Source organism: Nannobrachium achirus, assembly GCF_963921795.1.
Source record: "Nannobrachium achirus genome assembly, chromosome: 4".
Lineage (NCBI taxonomy): Eukaryota > Metazoa > Chordata > Actinopteri > Myctophiformes > Myctophidae > Nannobrachium > Nannobrachium achirus.
This window is the reverse complement of record NC_137813.1, coordinates 34,992,265-35,000,468: the sequence shown is the minus strand read 5'-3', so window position 1 is coordinate 35,000,468 and position 8,204 is coordinate 34,992,265.

Below are 8,204 nucleotides of genomic sequence, written 5' to 3'. Positions count from 1 at the left end.
TCGCCCCCTAGTGGCGGAAAAAATTACCTCTGGGAACTCAGATTGGGGAAAATCAGACCAAAGACCTTAAGTTAGAAATAGAATATTCAAAATAATATAGTTAAAGGAGTAGTTCACCACTTTTCATAGGTCCTCACTAATGTTCATGATAAAATATCACAATTTTTTTCTACTCGGTCCAAGTCTCCTAGGAGAGCTGTGGGAAGTTCAGAATCCATCGTCTTGTGACATCATCATTTTCCCCAAAAAAAAAAGAAATCAATATTTTTGAAAAAGATATTTTTATTTTTATTATCGCGAGAACAATGGCTTCCACTTTAAAATTGCAACTTTTCAGGAATAGAAAGCCTGCAGTTTCTATAAACTGGATTGGCAATCGATGATGTCACAAGACTATGGGTTTCTGACCTGCCCACAGCCCTCCTCTGAGAAAAAAAAAAAAAAAGCTATTTTTGAGTGAGGACCAATTATATGAACATTAACCTCGCCTACCAGGCTTTCTCCCGGGAGAGAGCCTGGTGTTTGGTTTCCGCCTAAAGCGCGGAAACCACTAGAAGAAGCGGCGTCGCTTTGATTTGGTTCCCCCCGTTTGTTTCCCCAATCCCTTTTAAAATGCTGGAGTAGCCTACGTAGTCTTGCCAGTCACTACGAGTTGGATTAAAAGATGCACATACCAAACGAATTTTTCGAAAGCAAAACTACGCCTCATCAAGGTGTTTATTAGGTCGGCCCTAAAAGTATGTCCTTGGGTGCAGGGGAATATTTTGGGTTAAAACTGAATCCGGTTGATAGTTCCGGTCAAAGTGTAGTCCGTCTAGGACTACAACATGACGTAAAGTGGTTTCCGCTCCCGACCGGATCAAACCCCGTAAAGTGAAGCGATCCCAGACTATATGAACATAGGTTGAAAAGTGGTGGAGTGCCCCTTTAAGCGTAACAAAGCAATCAATAGGATAAAATACTCTTTTATCTTAGAGGCTAATTCATACTTCGTTGCATACCAAAAATAAATTATGTGAAGAGAGACATATGATGAAGTATCAGTTAGGCTTAAATGGCCACAGGTCTAAATTTGAAATTGTATGCAACCTCAACAATAGTGCAAAGAGAAATGCAGGCCTTACAGTAGAGTAGAACTCAAATTATTTAGCAAACCTGGCCGAGGGAGCTTCACCCATGTGTTGCTCAATGTTATCCTAATAACAGCAAGGATTCTGCTGCCGGCCTGCACCTGTTGTTCTCTTTGCATCTTATCGACTACATGGGCGCCTTCTTCATATTCATAAACTGATGATTTGTAATCATTGCAAATATTTTGGAAAGTGAAACGGACCTTGACAAATCTGGAGTGACTCTCCAATAGCCTACATTGACTTTGTATGTTGAACTTGTGGGGGAAACAGCACTATTTTGGTTGATCCTGTTGGTTTTAAAATGTGCTCTAGAAATAAGATTGACTTGAAAATACAGTAACAGTACCCTCGCTATGGCTCACCGTTCCACTAGAATGAAACAGAGCCGTATCAATGGTTACTGTACACCTAACTAACAATAGTGTACATACAACATAGATAGGCCTATTGTTCAATTCTCATGTCTTTCATTTTAGTAGAATGGAAAGTGATGTATAAACATTGGATCCAAATCTGTGTATGCCTATCATCTTTGAGTTTGCTCTTCTCCACCCTTCTCGGATAACTGCAAGAAAGTCAAAACTATAAATTAAGCCTGTATCTAAATGTATGCTACATGTTGACACATTGTAAAGCCAGCTTTGAGCTTCTTCCTCCAAGACCAGGTGCAAAATGTTTCTAGCAATGAACCCAGTAGAGGTGGGACGTTCGCGAACGAATCGAGTCTTTTGAACGTCTCTTTGAAATGAACGATGGGATCCGGTTCCCAGTAAGGAGCCGTTCCTTTCTAAATGCAGAAATATTCGGCTACAAGTAGCTGTTCGGAATTAAAATGCACTTGAGTACAAAAGTATTGGTATCAAAATGTACCTAAACTAAAGTATCAATTGTAGAAGGTAGACTACTCATTATACACAATGTCCCATTTCACAAGTTTTCCAATGAATAAAATGTAGAAAAAACATTAGAAAATAGCAGATCTACAAGCTCACAACGCGACGCATTGTGAGCTTGTAGATCGGCAAATTTGAAATGGCAGAAATGTATATAGGGTTTAAGTAGCCTAATTTGTAATCATAATCAAAATCTACAAAGTAACTAAAATGAGCCAGTCTTTTGAACGGTTCTTTGAAAGGAACGGATCCCAGAGATCCGGTTCACTTCAAAGAACCATAAATCCCATCTCTAGAACCCAGAAATATCAGTCCATGCTTGTAGCTAGCAGTCTAAACATTATAACCCTTTAGGCAGCTTTTCAAGGCAATCACTCAGCAATGCTTGTTTTCCCTTTATTTGCCAATAATCATGTTCCACTATGCATTTATAGAAAATATATTATATATAATAAATAAGTATTTTACTCAATTGCATCACCACAAACTTGAAACCCAATAGATATCTCCAACAGACAGGTTTGTGCAGCAGTGCACGGTCTTAGGAGTAGTTCACTCCCAAAATGACTTGTCTATGGAGACTTGAGTTCAATAATATTTGTCGCATTCCTAAGACGTTTTGATTATAGAGAATTTCCCCCCATTGATTCCGGATGGGGAGTTGGGGACCCAAATACATTTGGGTCCCATCCGGAATCAATGGGGGGAAATTCTCTATAATAACATTTTTGTCTTAGGAATGCAACAAACACAAAAAAATAATAATATTGAACTCCAGTCTCCATGGTGTGAGTAACTGATGGGGAAAAAAAAGTCATTTTGGGGGTGAACTACTCCTTTAACACGGTACCACTTCAGGGGATTGGTTCCTCAAGTCTGTAGAACTGCTTGGTTGGGAAAGACAAATCAAAATGCTGCTTGGAGAACAATTGCCCCCAAGCTTCTGAGACCTTGAAAATCTTATGAAATGCACTTAAGTGGATATTATGCCGTTTTCTTGCAAGCATTTTGAGGACATCTGAATGGCTAGTGGCCCTCTGTCTCATTTGAAGTGGTCAGTGGAGACCAACATTTTAGGCGTGACCTCTATACCTATACAGCACATATAAACAGAGACCTGGCTGCTACCTTTAAACACATTTTAAATCTGAGGCATTTTTGTAAATCGTTGGGGGGAAATTTCTCCCAAAGTGACTGCAAAAGATTGCTGCTATTTGTTTCAAAAAGCTTTATACCCTGTATATATAACATGTATATAACAAACGCAACGCAATGTGTACACAATACTGTCAACGAGTTCCATCCTCCTCGTCGGATACTGCAACCAGGTAGTGTACCAGGAAGGCAATCTCGAGCACGTTTTGTATCAGACATAGTGCTGAGGGCATACATTATGACCAATGCGGCGATCTTCTCCATGGGACGTGACACGAAGCAGCTCACATCAGGGTCCATGCATCGTGTGCACGTGTAGATCTCTGGCACATTCAGCCCAAACAGCTTGCCCTGACCACACAGGAAGAGGAACTCAATGATGGCCCGCACCGCTAGCTGGACCAAGTACGCGGTCATGAGGCCATTGCGCTTGATGCGTCGTTGCCCGCCAAGGAGCTTCTCCAAGGCAGTCTCCGAGGCCGCCTCCTCCCTCTCTTGCTCGTCCACCGGGGCCTCCACCCTCTCTTGCTCGTCCACCGGGGTTATGGGCAGTCCCTCTGGGCCTGGGGCAAAGGGGAGGTCTTATGCATCGCGTAAAAGCCGTAGAGGAAGCTGGGGAAAAAGGCACAGATGCACTGTGCCATCCAGAACCGGACGCACGAGATGGGTTCAAGGGCATTGGAGCACATCATGTCGCAGCCAACTTGCGCCGCGTTGCACACAAATGTACTCTTGTCATCGGAGTAGATTGACTCGCCACCAAATTTAATGACCAACATGCGCAAGATGATGACAAGAGGGGTCCACAGTTTACTGATGACAGTGGAGTAGTTTGACAGCTGGTTCAGCTGATCGGTTAGATAGTTGTTCAAATTCATTGTGGCGTTTCTGTTTGGATAAAAAAATAAAAAAAAATAAAAAATTACACTTAAAGCCCCATATGGGAAGCCGGCTTCCCATAACCAGTCACACAACTGTTTTTGTTATTGGTCAATAAATCAATAGAGAAAAATCATCATCCATGCATTACTCATATATTACATTATTATTACACATTATTTTTTACTCGTTTTTATCATTTTTCACCCTATACTTTTACATTACTAATATTACAGCACTAGGCCTACTACTCTCACTAAAACATCCGTAGAGTTTACATAGTTTGAAATATATTCATTTTGCCTTGATGACACCTTGATGGACAATTTCTCTATTCACTATATAGACCTATGTCTCCAATGAGGTCTTTTTCCACTATTGAGAATGCAAATGTTCGATAGGCGGAGGTCTTTTTCAATCCTCTTTTCCCTGGCTATAAGTGATCACAGCATTACAATTTGGTAAGAGAAATGTGATGTTTTACACTGCATTTGTGAATTTTCAGGGGTTAGCTTACATTTGGTGGGTCAAGATTAGCCACAATCATTGTATTTTTTTGTCCACAACTGTTCAGATTTGGGCATGCATTTTAGGCAACCCACCTGGGGTTCAAGTGGTTAACTAATAATACATCTTACCTGTACTTTTTCCTATGCAACATTATAATAAATTCTTCAATGAATCAAAAGAAATTGAGCAAATTCTATTTTAAATGTAAATGCAAAAAGTACTTGCCGTTTTCTGCTCAGTGCTGTCTTCACTTGTGTCAGATAATGCCCGGAGGAAATAGGAAGTGTAAACCTAACTCTATGGTGTCAACTGACTCCCAACTTGATTCTACATGCAGGCTTACTCATCTCAGAAGACAAATTTTCATGATGATATGAGGTTCGAGGTTCATGACATGATTCTGGCGCACGCACGGCAGTGTTTTTTTGGGGGGGGGGGGGCAGTTTTCTGCACAAGTATCTGTGCACTGTGCACCTGCATCATCACAACTATCATGAGGTTGTAACAAGTTCTAGCCTACTCTATTCAGACCATAATCACAAGAACATGAAATGCAATGCTTCAGTTATAGGTACACCAGATAGGCCTATGTAGTGTGTTTTTTCACATTTTGCAAACCACTGCCAATGTAAAACTGCAAAATAGCCTAAACAATATGCTTTGGAAAATTGCATGAAATAATGTTAATTAAGTAGGCTAGCCTATACATTATTTGAACCTCATAAATGTACCCTTCGGCTTATTGTTTAAGCCTATGCCATTATGACATCCACAGGTTTTGTCAATTGTTGAAATGAGGCCTTAAATGTGATTTTAAATGTGAGTTCAAAGCGTATATGGGGTAGGTGGGCAATAGGGACATCTGTGCACATATCTGTGTACAACAGTAGGCCTACATTATCATCAGACTAAAATGTATCCTTCAACTTCTTGTTTTTGCCCCAAAATGACATACAAGTTTATATCAATTTGTAGAAATAATCATTAGACCTTAATTATTTAATGTTTAATCATGTTTTAATATTGCATATACTTTACAGTGTAAAAAAATATATACATACATACACATGCACATTAGTGTAAAGTTTACACTTTTACACTAATGTGCATGTGTATGTATGTATATATTTTTTTAATGGACAATTTAACACAGACCATTCTTCCTTGCTCAGCTGTTACCTTCAAATCATGTCTATATTTCACCTTATTTCTCGCCATTTTCCAAAGCCACCTGGTTCTGATATTCCCACTCACAACGTGCGCGTTTAATCATATTGGCATACAGTAACAACAATCAGTCAAGAATGAAACAGAGCCGTATCAATGGTTACTGTACATAGAGCCTAACAATAGTGTACATACAACATATAGACCTACTGTTCAATTCTGATGTCTTCCATTTTAGCAGAATGGAAAGTGATGCATAAACATTGGATCCAAATCTTTGTAGGCCTATCATCTTTGAGTTTGCTCTTCTCCACCCTTCTCGGATAACTGCAAGAAAGTCAAAACTATAAATTAAGCCTGTATCTCAATGTATGCTACATGTTGACACATTGTAAAGCCAGCTTTGAGCTTCTTCCTCTAGCAATGAACCCAGAAATATCAGTCCATGCTTGTAGCTAGCAGTCTAAACATTATAACCCTTTAGGCAGCTTTTCAAGGCATTCACTCAGCAATGCTTGTTTTCCCTTTATTTGCCAATAATCATGTTCCACTATGCATTTATAGAAAATATATTATATATAGTAAATAAGTATTTTACTCAATTGCATCACCACAAACTTGAAACCCAATAGATATCTCCAACAGACAGGTTTGTGCAGCAGTGCACGGTCTTTAGGAGTAGTTCACTCCCAAAACGACTTGTCTATGGAGACTTGAGTTCAATAATATTTGTCGTTTAGTCGCATTCCTAAGACGTTTTGATTATAGTGAATTTCCCATTGGGGGGAAATTCTCTATAATCACATTTTTGTCTAGGAATGCAACAAACACAAAAAAATAATAATATTGAACTACTCCTTTAAGTGTACCACTTCAGGGGATTGGCTGCCACAAAAAGTTCGGAAATCTAACTTTGGTCGATTATATCTCCCCTTTAATATTACCAAATTGTATTGTGTTTTATATCATTTTTATCGTTGATTTGTCACCTTTACACCGAGGTACAGCTTGTGAGGATCCGCTATTCATGGAGTGAGCAGCAGTGCAGCACTACTAAACACGTGGGGTGCGCCCCCATACATTTTGCCAAAATGGCTTGCAATATACTGTTCTGCTGGCATTTAACTCATATGCTGCCATTTAACAATACCTTCGTACTCTTTAACTGCCATTCGTCTCCATAGACTTCCATGTAATTCATAGTGCACGGATCATGCACACCCATGCCTAGATAATGCACCACGTGTGTCCACATTGCTCACAGCTTTCAAACGAAAAAAATCCGAATGGAAATCCGTTCAGGCATTCATGAGATAGCAGCCATTATGTTTTACACTGTTGTGAGCTTGGAGGTCTGCTACCTGAGTTGTATGGGGGTTGTATGGGGGTTAAACAAGCAATTTCGCGATCGCTATCATGCCTACTAACGTTTTTGGGGTCCAAAAAAAAAATTTTGAAAAAAAAAAATTATTCATTTTTTATTTACGGGATTCACGGGCGTGGCAGGGTGGTACAACGGGATTTTTAAGGGATTCACGTTTTTGGCAGTTAATGAGTTAATCTCGTTTTGGGCTTCCCTGACACTGAGCTTAACATTAACAAAGTGTAAAAATGGCCAATATGTGTTTTTTTCTTTTCCTTATTACTGTGAGAGTGCAATCATTCAATGCCCCAAGTAACAAAGGTGAACACCAAAAGAACAGTATTGCAGGCCTGCCAGGCCATTTTGACCATTTTTGGAGGGGCACTACCCACACGTTTGGCTGTGTTGCTCATTCCACGAATGCCAGATCCTTACAAGCTGTACCTCGTTGTAAAGGTGACGAATCAACGATAACAATGGTATCAAACACAATACCATTTGGCATAATTAAACGGGGGGGTATACTGTATAATGGACCGAATGTTGTCAAATTTTGGGTCGGCGCTACCCACACGTTTGGCTGTGTAGCTCAGCTCATGCCTCGAATGCCCGATGCTTACAAGCTGTACCTCGTTGTAAAGGTGACAAATCAACGATAAAAATGATATAACACACAATACAATTTGGTATCATTAAAGGGGAGATATAATAAATCAACCAAAGTTAGATTTCCTAACTTTGTGGCAGGTTTAGTTCCATTCTTTCCTCAAGTCTGTAGAACTGCTTGGTTGGGAAAGACAAAACTCAAAATGATTGGAGAACAATTGCCCCCAAGCTTCTGAGACCTTGAAAATCTTATGAAAATCCACTTAAGTGGAAATTATGCAGTTTTCTTGCAGGCTTTTTGAGGACATCTGAATGGCTGGTGGCCCTCTGGTCTCATGTTAAGTGGAGACCAACATTTTAGCAATGAGTCTGAGTGGGACCCTCCTGTACAGTGTCTGCTAAGTCCTCACGGGCATAGCCAGTTAATGCCATCTTAGCGCAAAAGAAATACGTCGGTGAATGTGGCCACACTTAATTACACATTAATTTATGGCATTC